The sequence below is a fragment of the Populus euphratica genome, unplaced genomic scaffold (assembly GCF_000495115.2).
Source record: "Populus euphratica unplaced genomic scaffold, PopEup_1.0 scaffold278.1, whole genome shotgun sequence".
NCBI lineage: Eukaryota > Viridiplantae > Streptophyta > Magnoliopsida > Malpighiales > Salicaceae > Populus > Populus euphratica.
Genome location: NW_011500113.1, coordinates 20,295 through 37,918, shown reverse-complemented (window position 1 = coordinate 37,918; position 17,624 = coordinate 20,295). Strand labels below are relative to the sequence as shown.

At 31.5% G+C, this 17,624-nt stretch overlaps 1 long non-coding RNA gene and 1 pseudogene across 1 annotated transcript; one reads left to right on the top strand and one right to left on the bottom strand.

The window, feature by feature from the left end:
* Nucleotides 1-618: 618 nt before the first annotated feature.
* Nucleotides 619-1,923, top strand: LOC105109824 (uncharacterized). Its single transcript, XR_839335.1, has 2 exons — nt 619-771; nt 1,826-1,923. It is a non-coding gene; the product is annotated as an uncharacterized LOC105109824 (long non-coding RNA).
* A 2,078-nt stretch (nt 1,924-4,001) lies between these two features.
* On the bottom strand, nt 4,002-9,112 carry LOC105109825 (probable serine/threonine-protein kinase abkD; annotated as a pseudogene).
* Between the last annotated feature and the right edge of the window lie 8,512 nt (nt 9,113-17,624).

Genomic DNA, 17,624 nt, shown 5'->3' with positions numbered 1-17,624 from the left:
CTTGATGTATATATAGTGCATTGGAAAAGGCCATGGAATCTTAATTTCAATGGCCATCCTTTGGCCTCATTTGGAGCCAATTCCTCTCTCTCTCTTGCCCGTATTAGATTCCAACCATTCTTCGCGTTTCACTTTTCTTCAAATGTTTTCACCAAAACAAAGCTTCAACCTTTAAATTGTTGCTCATAAAGTCGAGATCCAAGGGATTATTTAAGATTTTATGGAAAGTACGAATTTCAAATATTTTATGTTTATTTTTCTTAAATATTGTTTGAAGCAAAAAAAATTACTTGTTTTTAAAAAGTGCTTTTAAAACACAAATTTTTTAAAGCGTTGTTTTTTAAAAAATTATTTTTTGTATTCTAAATTAATTTTTTATTTTTATATTGATATTAAAAATATTTTTTAAAAAATAAAAAAATATTATTTTAATATATTTTTAAATAATAAAAAAATATTATTTTAATATATTTTTAAATAAAAAAATATTTTAAAAAACATGTGCTTATTCAAACATTTAAAATAAAAATCTTAAAATCATAGCATGATAAAAAAAGAAAGAAAAAGAATAAAGAAAACCCCTAAAATCACGGCATGATCAAAGGAGAAAGAAAAGGATAGGACAAAGAAGGAAGAAAGTAGGGGCCAGTCGCCAGCATTGAAGAAAAGCTAAAAGAATCATGTTTATGACAAAGGACCGGGTAATCCAAGTAACCAATAGATTATCGCCACATGTTCACCCTTAGATTTTATTGTGACATGGAGATAAGAGTAATCTCAAAAGCTAATAGATAGTTGCCATGTGTTCAACTCTATCTATCCCTAGGACAGGATAAAAAGTGGGAGAGAGAAAGGTTGTCCTTTTTTTGACCTTATGTAGTCTTTCTTCAATTATTTTTAATTTTTTTTAAAGGAAAGGACGTGGAAAGAAAGTAGTAAGGTGACGTAGGGGGCTAGTATTGTAGCAATTGTCATTGCAATACTGTTAAGGGGTTATTGGATCGTCTAATTCAGGCAAATTTAAGTGGTATCCATCGATAATTTGAGAAAGCCGCCAAGATAAAATAAATAAGGGATTAGTTTTACAGTTGTTAACAAGTTATTCTTAAGATTCTCATTTATGCTACTTTGTCAGAAAAAAATGGAACCATGCAGACCTCGATTCCAAGTATTTTGTCATCATTCCCTAACTCAACTAAAATCTGCCTCGGCTTTGCCTCCGCGTCAGAATGACCTAAAAGGCCATGGAATCTTAATTTCAATGGCCATCCTTTGGCCTTATTTGGAGCCAATTCCTCACTCTCTTGCCCCTATTAGCTTCCAATCATTCTTCACGTTTCACTTTTCTTCAAATGTTTTCACCAAAACAAAACTTCAATCTTTAAATTATTGCTCAAAAAGTCAAGATCAAAGGATTATTTAATATTTTATGTTTATTTTTTTAAAATATTGTTTGAAGTAAAAAAATTATTTTTTTTCGAAAGTACTTGTAAAACACAAATTTTTTAAAGCATTGTTTTTTAAAAAAATATTTTAAAAAACATGTACTTATTCAAACATTTAAAATAAAAATCTTAAAATCATAGCATGATCAAAGGAGAAAGAAAAGGAATAAAAAGAAGAAAGAAAAAGAATAAAGAGAACCCCTAATAAAGAAAACCCCTAAAATCATGGCATGATCAAAGGAGAAAGAAGGAAGAAAGTAGGGGCCAGTCGCCAGTATTGAAGAAAAGCTAAAAGAACCATTTTTATGACAAATGACCGGGTAATCCAAGGAACCAATAGATTATCGCCACATGTTCACCCTTTGTGACACGGAGATAAGGGTAATCTCAAAAGCTAATAGATGGTCGCCACGTGTTCAACTCTATCTACCCCCTAGGAAAGGATAGAAAGTGGGAGAGAGAGAGGTTAAAAAAAAGAGAGAAGGAAAGACAGAAATAAAGGAAAGGATGTGGAAAGAAAGTAAGGTCACGTAGGAGGGCCAATATTGTAGCAAATAGGAGATGAAAATTAGTACGAAAAAGAGGATGATAGAGTCGTTGTCCATATCATAGTGGTTTTTATAATTATATTTAATTTATATAAATATTAAATTAATATATTCTTAGTATTTTCTATGATTTAAAACATATGTGTATAAAAAAATATTTTAATATATTTTTAAATAAAAAAATATTTTTAAAAGTATATGTCACAGTACCAAATTATATTATAAATTAAAAAAATGGGGTTTACAGGATTACAAGGATTAGTTTTACCACAGGATTTTTGGATATAACTCTCCATCCTCGTTCGATGCTTGAATGTGACATTTGTTAATTACTCCAATGATTAATAATATATTCATCATTAAAGTTAAGAGAATACACATGCTTGTCCAGAACAAGAATCTTGCACGCATTAACATTGCCCCAACTGGGTTTGCATATTTTTTTTCCCCTCCAAAAACGTTAATCCTCTGGAAAATCGAAATATTCTCGATGGTGAACACAAAATCCTGTCCACAGTAATCACTTATGGAGGCATTTTTTAATTTTTTTTTAAATGCCTCCATAAGTGATTACTGTGGGCAGGATTTTGTGTTCACCATTCATATAACTTGGTTATAAGAATTTTAAATGCAACACTTCTTTTTCATTCAAAGCTATGAACACAATAATTATTACTTTTAACAATAATAACATTAATCAATAAAGGTTATCGGTTACATATTGAAAGTCAAGATGGTCACATCAATAATTCTTAGAATTTATGTTAACATTTCTTTTGCAACAGTCCATCAGTATCTTTACTACTTTGATTTTTCACTTGATATGTATTCTTGATTAAAAAAATCTAAAAATTGAGATACTAGCCGTCAACATAGAATTTTCAATGCAACGGAGGCGCACAACAAAACTCAAATTAGAAAAAGAAGAGGAGAGAGATAAAATAATTCTTACACGCGTTAGTATTGCATGAAACAAGATTGATAATAATAGCATGACAACTTAACCTGTGCACCACCAATTATGAAGGCGTCTTGCTTGGTGGCATAAAGTACAAATAAAAATATTTGCTATGGGAAAAAAAATACAGATAAATTACTAGCATGGAATCAACATAAAATAAAATAAGAATATAAAAAAAAAAGTTAGATTTTTGTTAGTTAGTTACTCATAAAGGGAATGGAACCTTTTAAAAATTATAAGAAAGCCTCTTTGTATCTTTGAATACAAAGTTTACAGATTTAATGAGAGCTTCTGAATAAGCTTGGCAGAGGAGAAGACAGACTGTGGAGCATCATCACTAGCAACACAAATGGAAACGAGATTTCTTCAGCTGCTGTCACTAGTTTTTAACACCATGTGCATTACAAAAATAATACTCAGCCATGACCGACACAATGAAACGAGAAGGCTATGTGCAAGATACAAACACCTATTATGGTACACACTAAAATACATGCTATGGTGAAATTCGGCACCACGAACTGCATTTTGTGACAGAAGTATCAACATGAAGTCCAGAACCCACTCATAGAAGGAGAAACAGAAGGTTAAGCTTTGAGCTTTGCCTTGTGATTTCAATATGCTGTCACTGTTATCTCTCAAGAGCAAAATTCAAGTGAATAAACTCCTGTTTCATATGCAATCAATCAAACTGCAGGCAGGAACCTTCCTAACTCTAGCCTCCACCATTGTTTTCCTTGTATCGGCAGCAGCAACACCCCATCTATCCACCCCAGCATGAATGAAAGACTAAAAACGCATAAAGCAAATGTATCATAGTGTGCAAAGAAGCTAAAGCAGCTTGGAGGTTTATAAACCTGCTCCTATAACCTTATAAATGATGGCTGTAGATGTCTTACAATTTCCTGTCAACACGATTGTATTCAGTATAAATAATTTCTGTATTTTTGGGCTGAGTATAAAGTGGATAGCACAGTACATGTTGACAATGATAAGAGTCCTTGTCTTCAGTTAATCAGAGGTCTCGCTATGCTTAACTCTTCCTCGGGTGCGATTTCACTAAGAACAGAGAACTCGTCTGGGAGCGGAACATTTCTTCTAGTTGCAGTCCCGAGTGACACTTTGTTCAAGGTAACTGCAATTGCGAACCTGCTTTTAATATCACAAAAACCTGTGGATCCACCCATACCCGAGTGCCCAAATCCATAAAAAGAAAACAAGGCAGTTATGTTTTCCATGTCAAAAGCATAAAAACCAGTATAAAATAAATAAGGGATTAGTTTTACAGTTGTTAACAAGTTATTCTTCAGATTCTCATTTATGCTACTTTGTCAGAAAAAAATGCAACCATGCAGACCTCGATTCCAAGTATTTTGTCATCATTCCCTAACTCAACTAAAATCTGCCTCAGCTTTGCCTCCACATCAGAATGAACTGGTGTGTCATTGATCCACTGAGCATTTTCTGATGGCCCCTTAGCAATCTTCCTGGCAATTGAATTTCAAGTTCAAAAAGAGATGAACAATAAACGAAGACATTATACAAATTGGCACATTGCTCTAGATAGACTTTACTCTTGCAGAACAGATTCGGCAAATGGTCTCATGATATCATGATATACTATGTGAGCATCCAACGTGGTAGAAAGTCCTAAACCCACATCAAAGGAAAAGTAAAGAAATGCAAAAGTTTTCTCATTAACTGCTACCAGTGTAAAGAGTTTATTACTGACCTCTCAGAAGACCAATAACCCGTGAAAATATTACCATATCCCCAGGGAATGCTTCAATCTGAACCAACAATTGTTAATAAATATTGATGAAATTGCCAACAAACAGATCAAGAAAAATATTGATAGAAGTAGAACGATGTGGTAGAAGGACTTGCCGGATTAAATCATTTAACTTGCTCTGAGATTCATCCTGTCCTGTAGCACCTTCATGTTTCTTGCTCTTTGCTCTCCCAAAGATTTGGCATATTCCTTTACAGAAACACAGTAAAAGATTGGAATCCCTGGTATCAAAATAGAACTCTAAAAGCAGGCAGTGCATACTTACAGCAGCTTCACTTGCAGATGTTGACGTGCGGAAGAAGACACTGATAAAATCCATAGCCTGCTCAGGAAAGTCCAGGCGCAGCTTAAGTCCCATTTCAGAAAAGAAAGACAAAAGAGCAACATGGTCCCCATGCAAGAGAAAGCATAGTATTTACTTTATAATGAAAAATTAAACAAAAATAGAAAACAATATAAACAGATAGGAGTGATGACAAACCAAAAATATTGTGCTCTGTTGAATTGGCATATCTTATGCATAACAGTGGTGAAAGAATATGAAAATAATGGAGCATGCTCAGCTATTCTTGACCAGTAATTTGATTTTAATGACCAATGTGCACTTTTGAGTAAATCTCAGCAAAACATGGAGCAGCAACAATGGGTTAAGCATATGCTGTAATGGCAGAGACAGAGAGAAAGGGTAAACAGCATGCTAAACTAGGACACAGAAAACACTCCCATGCAAGAAAAAAATTATTGTATTGCTCAACACAATTAATCATCAGATCTGTTACACAGATGCTCTATGATTATGATGCATTATTGACAGTACACCGACAGGAAGACTTTCACAAACCTCAGCGGTAGCAAGAAACATTTTAGCTAGTGATTGTTTCATAGAGCTTGATATTTTCTTTGTCAGCCCAAAGTCAAGCAAAAATGGACGCTGTGGAGGTTCTTTGCTCACCAGAAAATTACCTGCACCACAACCAATATAAAAGCATTCAACAGAGTAAACTGGCTCTGATTTAGGGCGCAACTAGGGAGAATAGGATAGAAGAAAGGGTAGAGCAACGTGCATAAGAGAAATGGGAGAAAGAACATATGTTTTGATTTTCGATTTCGGACCCGTAATCAAATTTCATTCATTGAAATCGCTCCCTGAAAGCACATCGCAGGTGTTACATAAACATCAACGATGGTGTCATCAACATGCATGTGTTTTACTTGGGTATATGGTATAGACATTCACGATGGTGTCATAACTAAATAATTCATTTTCCTCCTCTCCACTCTGACCAGGCTTCAGAACGACATAAAAATGTTCATTTTTCTCCCACATGATTCTTTTTGTAAGAATGGTAGTTAACTGTCAGGGCTCAGAAATGTCAATGAAGATGCCTGCAATGAGCCCTTTAATATTTGTTCCAGACAGTGAGAAATGTTAATAAAATTCCTACAACAAGATATATTTTTAGGATTTCATCCTATTGCACCTGCACTCGAGCAAGCAACTTTGTTATGTCAAAAAGATGAGAGCAAAATGATACCTGAATAACCTCTGGAATCAAAACATCCACTTGATTGATGGGCTTGTTGCTATCATATTTGCTTGTGCAGCCAAGATTTTCAGACACGGTTCTGGTATTCTCTACAAATACAATAGACCAGCATCAGTAAGAGAGAAAGGTACACTGAACAGTGGAGAAACACAATGACGTACTTGATAAGAAAAACAGTAAGAGAATATAAATGGAGGAAGAGATTAAAGAATTTAAAATTCCTTGCATTGTCTCTGCACAGTGTTAATAACTAGATTGGTAATGTCCTACAATGAATTCAGTATAGTGAGTTGGAGTTTCACTTTCATGAACATGCTAGAAAATGGCTGAATACACAGTTGCCAACCATCACTTTCATCTCTACAACATCCGAGCTCACCACTGCAACATAGCGTCAATGCTAATGCTTCCATTAGCACTAACAGCACCATGCCAAAGTCTTCACATGAGTTGCCATCAAATCGCCACTACAACCATGCCACTGCCATTGCACTGCTACCAAAAGAGTACCACACTGCCTTGACCACTGTCATTAAAGTTACCCTCACATTGCCACCATCATTGCTGCTGCGGCCACCCTCATTGCACCATATCCATCAAGCCAAGCTGTTGCCTCCACATTCAAAGACTACATATACAACCACTAAAATCCAAATATGATCACCACAACTGCCAACCTTGCCTCCGCCACCATCAATTGTCCTCACTGCTGACACCACACAGCTATCATCCCATTCACTTCATTGATTCAATAAAAAATTAAGATGCTGCACTTGGTATGGATTCTAAACATGATCAGATTTAACTGTCCCAATGATTGGATTGCATTATCATTATTTCAAGCTCCTGATATGAATCTCAATACCCTCATCCAGACCCATCCAGAACTCACATTTATTATCTATTGGTTGTAAAAGAATATAAAATAGCAATTTTGTGATGTCATAGAGAGAATTTCATCAACAGAAATATTGCCAAAGACAAAGTTTACCTGCTTCGTGATTGAAGTCGAGTTCTTTTGGAGCTTCTTTGCACCATTCATCGATCATAGGGCTGAAGTTATACTGCGGTTCTGCCCACGCTATCCAGTCAACAATGGATTCTGCATCCTTTAAATCCTGCAAAAAAAAGAGGCATGCAAAATAACCATAAGGACTGAAAAATTTGCTTTCCGATGCAGCATCTCAAAAGCCAAACTCCAAAGAATTTCCACCTCCCACATGAGTTTTTGATGTCTTCATGTTGAACTTTAACAACCGCCTTCTGCCCATCAATTAATGTCGCACGATGGACTTGTGCAATCTGCATAGAATATAACATGAGAACAACAAGATTATTCCAAAATGTACACACCTTGTGAGAACAAGAAAATCAAAATTTCAATCCTAAATGAGCATCCGCACTAACTTCCTAGCACAAACATATAGTCTAAGGATCTTACTGATGCTGTCGCCAGAGGATTTTCGTCAAAATCCAAGAAAAGCTCCTTCCTGGATTTCCCTAGTTCTTTCTCTATAGTGTGACAAAACTGTGCAAACAAAAATTTTAACATAACCAGCCAATGAGAAACATGGCTTGAAAATAAAAGCTAGCATTATGAGATAAAAACCAATCAGAAACATCAAGTCAACAAAGTCACATTGAATCACATGACGACTTCCAAATCTATTAGAAAAAGACAAACAAAACCTCTTCAAACGGACGAGGAGGGAGAGAGTCCTGCAACTGCTTGAGAACTGAAATGAAAGCAGAAGGAAGCACATCAGCACGTGAGGACAAATACTGTCCAACTTTCACCCACAAACCTTCCAACTCTACCATCAAATTAAAAACACGCTTAGCATTCCGCTCATGGGTCTTCTTCCACAATGCATCACTTTTCAGTTTCTTCATGAATTTCTCTCTTTTCTGTAAAGCCTTCAGTATAAAAAAAGACAACCACCACAATCAGCATAAGCAATAAATATCACTCAAAATAAATAACTCGTAATCAGATTTTCAATACGGTTGATCCGTACCTTATAATCGATGTAAATTATCATGGCCAACGTAAATACTTTCGCACGTCTCCTGTAAATGTTCCCCACCCCATCTCTAACACACAAATATATATATATATATATATATATATATATATAATAGCAGCTAAAATTTCAGTCCCCGCCTCTTTCACTACTTAGTCCAACCAACTCCCTGCAGCGTACCTGAAAAAACATCACAGAATCAAATCCTAATATTCTTTTTTATTTTTTATTGTTTGAGAATGCATGATTACAATAAAATATAAAAATCTTCCAGCCTAACAATACCACATAGGCATAGCCTTATTTCTTCACAAACTAATTAATAATTGTTCGAAATATTACTAAAAAATCAAATTGTTTATATGAAATTGTAATTTTACACTCTAATTGCGAGAAATTGTAAAATTAAAGGCAAATTACAATCAAATTGAACAAAAAAAAATCAAAAGATACCTGATTACAACAGTAGTCTTTAAGTATCAGCAAGATAATTGTGATTAAAAACACAAAATCTAGGTTCAAAATTTGAGAATTTAGAAAAGAGAGAGAACCTCCCTGAAGTTACAGGAAGAGAAGTTTGGACAGAGAGCAAGACAGTCGGGGAGAGAGAGAGAGAGAGAGAGAGGCAAGTAAAGGAGGAATTGCGCGAAAATTCTTTGAAACGACCGTCAGTAGATGTCGTTTTCAAATTAAAGGAATCTGGATGAGACAAACCCGTGTTGTTGAAATTTTGATTCCAACTTCTGACAACGTATTTGTTGACGTTAGGTTTTTTTAAATGATTCAGATATTTTGTTTGCTGAAAAAGTCTTTTTTTTTAATAATTTTTGTAGAAAGTAGATTTTTTAAAAATAAATTATTATTTTATATTTAGTAATATTATAAAAAATAAGTTGAAAAATATTTTTTAATATTTTACTATATCATAGAAAATAAGTTAAAAAATAATTTATTAATATTTTTTTAAGTTTATTAAAAGGATAAAAATCAAATCTTATAAGTTATTTTAAATAAAATATAAATTAAATTTGATAAATAAAAAATTTAATTAAAAAATAATAAGAAAAAAACAAGTAAAAATAAAAAGTAAAAATCAAAGTTGGTATAAAAAAACCAATTAAATTTAATTCTAAGAAATTAAATTAAAAGAAAAAAAGATTGAAAACAAAATATATAGTAAGGACTAAATTTGATATAATTAATAAATAATAAGATATTTTTAGATTTTCACAACTTTTACAAAATATTTTTCTCTTAAAACTAAAGAAAAATATTTTTCTAAAAACTAAATCAAATTTCCCTTCAACTATATAGCGTTTTTTATTAATATTTTTTTCTAATAATAAAAAATATAAAAAAAAAATTTTTTAAAAAATCACTTTAAAACAAAACAAGATATAAATATAGTGTTAAAAAGAAAAAATAAAGGGCAAACCTTGAAAAATTAAAAAAAACCCTAATCTATTTGAGAAATTTCAATTAGATCCCTGACTTATTTTATATCTTGATTACATTATGCATGAATCAATAGATTCTCAATCAAAAGCCTTAATCACTTTTTCCCAATAGCATCCTGTTTGTTATTGTGTTTTAAAAAAGAATTGAAAAAATTTAGATTTTTTTTTATTTTTTATTTGCTTCAAATTAATATTTTTTTAATGTTTTTAGATTATTTTAATACACAAATATTAAAAATAATTTTTAAAAAATAAAAAAAAATATTATTTTTATATATTTTTAAATAAAAAATATTTTAAAACATAACCTCAACCAGAACTCTAACCATACTTTTGTAGTTAAACAAAACTCAAGTGCCTTTTCTTTTCCCATACGAAACCTTCAAATTCTTTAAAACCTTGTAAATTGAGAAATTAGCACATATAATTAAAATAATTGACTAATTAAAATAGAAGCAAAAAGTTTTAAGAGAATAACACACTTTTATCTTATCACGTTTTAAAAGTGTTTGCTATTCCTATGCGTGACAAGGTAAAATTCTAATTATCTTGTTTAGCTAGTTTATCGGTTTTTAAAAAAAATAATAAAAATCTTAAAATTACTATAATTGAGAGGTGTCAATGAGATTTTTAAATATCAATGAGATTTTTAATATTTAAAAATCCAACGGTTTGTTTTGATTAGAATTTCACCTTATTATCTTTCAAAAGCATAATATTTACTAGGTGTTGTTATGCTAAAGCACCACAATTATTGTAACGTTTAAAAATAATGAAAATACAAGATAAAAACATGTTATTTCACCTAAATTTTCTTAAATGATATTATTCTCCTATAATTTTTAAACAACAATGCTAATTTTAAAAAATATCATCTTTTTACATCACCTGAGACTATATTAGGGCTGTTTTGTTTTAGCTTTTCATGAAAAGCTTACACAAACAGGCACGAAAGGAGTTGTTCAATTCATGCTTTTTATGAAGAAGAAAATTAAGTGAACTTCGAGTGATTGCTAATAGTCTTGTTAATTTAAACTAATAAAAAGATCTAAATGAAGATCCATTCATACATTGGAGAACAGATTAAGATTGTTTTTATAACAGAGAGAAGCTTATGAACCTGATCAAGATTGAGATTGGGAACTCTTGTGAGGCTCATAAAAAATAAAAGAGAGGAATAGCATGGAATCCTCGTAAGAATAGAAAACCGTTTGAGTTTGATTAAGTTACTGTTTGTTGTTTTTGTAATTGGAAAATATTTTTGTAAGAAAATAATTTTTTTAAATTAATTTTTTTACATAATTTTAGATTGTTTTAGAGTGAAAAATAAATTTAAAAAATAAAAAAATATTATTTTAATATAATTTAACTCACAAGTGAAGAAAATAAATCACAGCAGCTGGAAGATGTAGGAAGAGATGGTTGGCTTAAAAAGGTTGACTTTCAACGTTAAAAGTAGTTGATGCGGGTTGTCTAAAATGTTTTTATGATGCGACAAGAAATATATAATATAAACTTAAATTGTAAATTCAAATTGTAAAATCATAAAATTATAAGAAAAATATTTTAATTAATTATATATTGATAATTTCAATCAAGTAGTAAATAATAATATAACATAATTAAAATAAAAATAAAATAAACAATACAAATATCCAAATACCTTAAAATACATAATTCAAATAAAAATTCATATATAGTTTAAATAACTTAAAAATATAAAAAGAAAAAAAATTAAAATTGAACAACTATATTTTATTGATAAAGTTTCAGAACATTTTCTATATGACAAGTTTTGAAGCACATTGTAGGTAACCAGTAAGATGAAACAATATACTAAGATATATCACCAACTTTAAAAAAAAATTTAACCGAGACCAATACAGTGAACCTGTGACAACAAGAACAAAAATATACAAAATGACATCAATTTAATCTCATGTCACCTCACCTTCCACCTTTTATGTTAGTAACAAGTTCTAGAAATAATGTCCAAATATCACACCAAGCAAGGCATGTATTTCAAGTTCTTTCTCAGTGTTTGTCGTCTCAATTTGTAGTTAACAAATGGTTAGTCTAAAACACAGTATTTCTCTCTATATAAGTATTTCTATCTCTTATTTTACTCCTTGATTCCTCACCATCTCCCTCTGTCTTCCCATGGTTTTGATTATCTGATCATGCCTTCCCGGTCTAAAATACAGTATAAGGCTTTTCCCATACCCAAGATCCTCTAATGCTGGCATTAGTCTGCTAAGATTGAAAATTTGAGATTTGAGCAACGGGGAAAAGGGAGACTGGGGAGTGGAGACTATGTGGTGGAGTGTCAAGGGACTCGAACATGGAGGCAGTAAATTTTTTAACTTTTGCGGGTTAAAACTCGAAATTCATCAAAATCAATCAAACTTGTAAAATCGAAGCATGGGCCAACAACGCATGTGACCCTCCTCCTACGTTTATGTATTGATAAAGCTGAACAACTTGAAAAATCATAGTTCAACCACTTAATTAATTATTTGATTAATAAAGTACTTGAAAAATCATAGATCAACTCAAGGTTGTTAAAACCACAAGTTAATTCTTAAAATCTTATAATTTTACGAGTCAATATGTATATAATATGTCAAATTAGGTTAAAACTTGAAATCGGTCAAACTCAGTCAAACTTGTAAAATCGGTCAACTCGTGATTTTAACAACCTTGAGTCAACTCATAAATTTTTTTTATTTTTTTTAAATTTAGTTTTGATATAAACATATTAAAACAATCTAAAAATACAAAAAAATTATTTTGAAGCTAAAAAAATCTAAAATTTTCGAAAACACGATTGAACCGCAATATTAAACAGGGCATGCTCTTAAAAATTTTTAAAATTTATCTCTAAATTAATTTTTAATTAAAAGCAAGTGTGTTTAAAAACACAATAATAACACAATACAAACACATTGTCAAAAAGCACCCCCCACAAGTATAATCAAACTGGAATCTGTTAGTTACCTTTGAAATCCTCTTGCTCGATTTCATATCTAGTCGGAGTTTAAAATGGAACTGTCATAACCCAATTCTGGGTTATTCCCCTAAAAAATCAATTTCTTTTTCAAAACAATGGCTAACAACGTGAAGAAAGTAGACTGGAATTAAGCTGCAAATTAGAGGAAGTTCAAAGCCTAATTGTACCTCATTGTGCCCAAAAATAAAAAAAATAAAAATTTAAGGTCAAATTAAATGATTATTGGATGAATTTGCAAGTCCATGGATATAATTAAATTTTTAATAGGCCAATTTGATTTAATCATGGGCCAAATTAAATTTTAATTATGCTTAAGAATTAATTTAGATCCAATTGAAGGATTTAATTAAGTGTAAGGACTTAATTATACTTTAAAATGGGTCAAATTAATTTTATTTGAGGCTTAATTGGTGAAAAAATAAGTTTGGGAGCCTAATTTGGGCTTAATTGAGAATATTGAAATTTTAAGAGACCAAATTTAATTTTTACCAAGTTAATTAATTGAAACTAGGGGTAAAATTGCAAGAAAATTCAAGTTTTGGGGTCAATTAGGGGTTAAATTGATAAAATTCGAATCTAGAAACCAATCTGCAAGAGGCACCACACTTTAGGGGCTTAATAGAGAAAATCGGGGGTGAAATTGAAGAAATTGAAAGTTTAATGGTCAATTAAGGGTTAAATTGACAAATTCCAAGACCAAGGACCATATTGTAAAAGGCGCGTAACTTCGGGGTTCCAATTGTTCAGAAGGGGCTTCATTGCATTAAATCAAAAGTTCAGGGTCAATTAGGGGTTCAATTGAAAGCAATTGAAAGAAAGAGGACTCAATTGAAATTTAATAAAAATCCTTATTTCAGTCCAAAACAGCTCCATTTTACATTTAAAAAAAAAAACAGAGAGAGGACCAGACAACGGGTCATCTGGTCACTCTTCATTGTCTTCTTCTTTTACCCGGTTAAAGCTGGTTCGATAGCCTACTTTGCAGATGCCTTTAATGCACTAAACATCCACCAAATTTAACCAAATTTACACGAAAATGATCCTCTACATTCACTCTACATCCCCATGTAAATAGTTCAGTCTAAATGACGACCACACGGCTTCGGCGACAGCCTAAACATACCCACTTAGGCAGCTTTTTCTGCAGAATTGACAACTCAGGATGCCTAATTGGAGCCAATGGTTGGGCTCCTTCCCAACTGAATCAATGACTGAAATTTTACCCTAGTGTAGACAAGATTACCCTCTTCCACTGCCTATAAATATAGGCTCCGTTGATGACCTGAAGGAGGAGAAAAAGGGGTCCAAAAATCGCCAAAAATCAGCGTATTCCTCTGTTTTCTTTTCCAGCCAACGTTCCTCCCTTCCTTCTCTCTCCACCATCTCTTCAGCCCCTAAAGACCCCATAGACGCCTTCCTCCTCCACCAAAAAGACTGCAGCATAGCCTCCCTGCAAACCCAAATCCTCATCAGAGGCAAAACAGCCATCGCAATCGCCTGTCCCTCTCCCGCTGCAGATTTCCTTCTCCTTCTTTCATCCTGCTCTACCACCGACCACTGTCTCTGCCACAACTTCAGCCACCATCCTCACGTTAACCGCTCCCGTTCTCGACCACACAAGCCTCCATTTAGGCACTCCAGCGTCAGGTAGCACCACTTTCTTGGTGCTGCTAACTGAGTTGCTGCATGCAGCAACAGTAATTAGCATGGTTGCTAGGTCAGCCAGCAACCATGCAGAACAGGGTTGGACCATTTAGGTCCAGTCTGGCTAAAAAGATAAGTTGGGCCAATATCGACTCAACCAAAAGCTCCTGGGCTCGGCCCAGCCCACATATTTAATATTATATTATATATATTATAGTATACTATAACATTATATTTAAAAAAAACTAAAAAAATTCCAAAACAAATTAAAAAAAAATCCTTTAAATTTTTTTGATTTTCTTAAATATTTTTCTATTAATTTTGCATAATATCATATTGTATATTTACACTATAAAATACAAATTCGGTATTAAAATATCTGATTTTCTCCAAAATATTTCAAAAAAATAAAAAACAATCTCAAAAAAACTTTTAAATCAATTTTCATTTTTAAAAATTATTTTCATGCATACAATCAAATTCTAAAAGTTTTCCAAGCATATTTTCATAAAAAAAAATTGCATATTTCTTATGTTTTGAAAACCCAAAAATGGATATCATAACCAGTTTATGATCACCTATTAGGGTTTGGCCAAAATATGTAAAAAAAAAATTTTCAATTTTCTCTAGGATTCAGATGTAGACTTTAATATTTATAGGTGTAAAATTACACAATAAAATACACCCTCAGATATTAAAGATACAAAGTGTAGAAATGCAATGCTAAAATTCAGATTTTAGAACGGTTAAGATTTAACCCAATAAGGTAGAGACTTTCTCATGAAAAGAGATCTGCCTTGAACCTTAAAAAAGACCAACAAATAGCAACCGACTTAAAAAAATAAAAAATCAAACATTAATGCAGCTTACCTTAAGCAGGGTGCACTGGGGGTGATGTGTCTTCCCATTGCACAACCAGTCCCTTACCCATATTCTCGCAGACCATAGGTTCCTAGTGACTATAATACTAGGTGGCGACTCCTAAACATTAATCATAATTTTATGATTAAAACCAAAAAACCTTTCCAACACACAACACCCCTCATCAGGAGGCACGACAAGAGCCTCCGCCGTCGCCATACAATGTCGCCCCTGCGACAGGAACAATGAGGGAGGAATTAACCTTGTATGATCATCTACTTGTTAGGTCTAAAGAAACAAAGAAAATTAGCAAAAACACATGGTTTGACCAAGAAAATTTCACGACAACATAATTTTTTCTAGATATTAAGATGATGACATATTGATTTTTAATCAAGAATTCAAAATATAACACATATTGAATGATATTTTTTAAATACTAAGATGAACAAATATTTGAGACAACAATGTATTGAATCAGCACGAGTCAACCTAGTTTGACCAACTAAACTTATAACGAAGGTTATGAGATCGTGATAACCCTATGAATCATAAATTAAAAAAAAATTACAATGCTCAATTCTCAATTAACCTTATTCTGAAGGAATAAACATAAATAAAAATATTTGAATAACAAAAAGAAAAAAAAAAGAAAACTTGAGTGAACTTGAAATAACCTGTCAATCCCATGATCCTGCATCCTATCAAATTTAATAACTTTTTATCTATGAAATTATTCTTTATTTAATCATAGAATCATGTGCTTATGACTCCTTTTTGTATCAAATAACCAAATTGTTTTTTTTTCAAGGATAGGCACAATGGATTGGAAAAATAAAGAACAACTTAATTTTTTCCAAATGAAAAAAAAAGAAGAAGATATGATTTCATAAAAAAAGAATTCCAATGGTGTTCAATAAATAAATAAAAATTATTTTTTAGGTCATCTACTTGAATTGATCAAAGTGTAAAACATATGGTAAAAATAAGGAGGGACCAAAAGAAAAAATTATTAAGAACAAAAACAATTAAAAAACAAATATAGTGAAAAAACATAAAAAAGAAGAAAAAAATCTTACCCTTATGTAATTGCAAGTGAAACTAAGAAGGAAAGAAAAAACAAATTCGTAAAGTATATTATTCTTTTTACTATTAATCAATATAATATTTGAAAAAATTTATTTATTCTAAATTATTTTAAAAAAATATTTTTAAATAAGTATCGACAGCCTTACATACGGAATAAGTCCGTCGGTATTAGACAGAGAGTTAAAAAAAATTTATGGTCCATGCCACAATCACCGACAGCTAGTCCATCAGTATTTTATAGAGAGTTCTGAAATATTTAGGGCCCATGCCACCATCACTGTCAGATTGGCCGTTAGTGATTTACGTTTGGAAATACAAACGGAATACATCCGTTGGTAAAGTTCTAGCTGGAAATTGTTTTTGACACGCTTTCTTCATCTATAAGACCATTGGTGTTTTTTTTTGCCGACATTCTTACTGACAAAAATGGGAATTACTGGCGATCAATATTCCGACAGATGTATTCTGTAGGTGAAACCGTCATAAAAAATGTTACTGATGAATTGTGAGTCTTACACCGACGGAATTATTCCATTAATAAAACTGTTTAATGGTGTACTGTAATATTGAAAATTATTATTACTATTTTCATTTACAATGATATTAATCTTTTAAAATTAGATTTATACCTAATATATATGATTTATATTCATGTTGCTATTTTTCATATTTATATTTTATAGGAATTTGAGCAAAACAATGGATACTTTAGATCTCATTAGCCTTGATAACATTGACTTAGCTTTATATTGAATATATTTATATTAGAATATTTTATTTTTATAATAATTTAATATTTTGTTTAAGTTGAATTATTTTAAGTTAAAAGATCTACTTAGTTCACTTCATTTCATTTTATTGATGGAAATGGCGTGTTTTTACATTATTAACCCCAATCCATGTCATCATGAGTCGACGGTGAGTAGGAGGCGTTTCTCACGCGTTGTTAATAGATAACGACAATAACCGTTTATCTCTATCAAACAAGGAGAAAATAGAGAGCGCGTGTCGACTGTCGAGGCTTTTTCTAATATTTTCTAAAACAGTTAGTTGTTTGTTTATTGAAAAATAATTTTTTAAAAAATAAATTTTAAATAAATAAATTATTTTTTAATATTTATTAGTATAATAAAAATTAAATTAGAAAATATGTTTCAGTATTTGGTTATGTCATGAACAATAAGTTGTAAAATAACTTATTAATGTTTTATTTTTTTTAAGTTTATTAAAATAATAAAAAATAAAT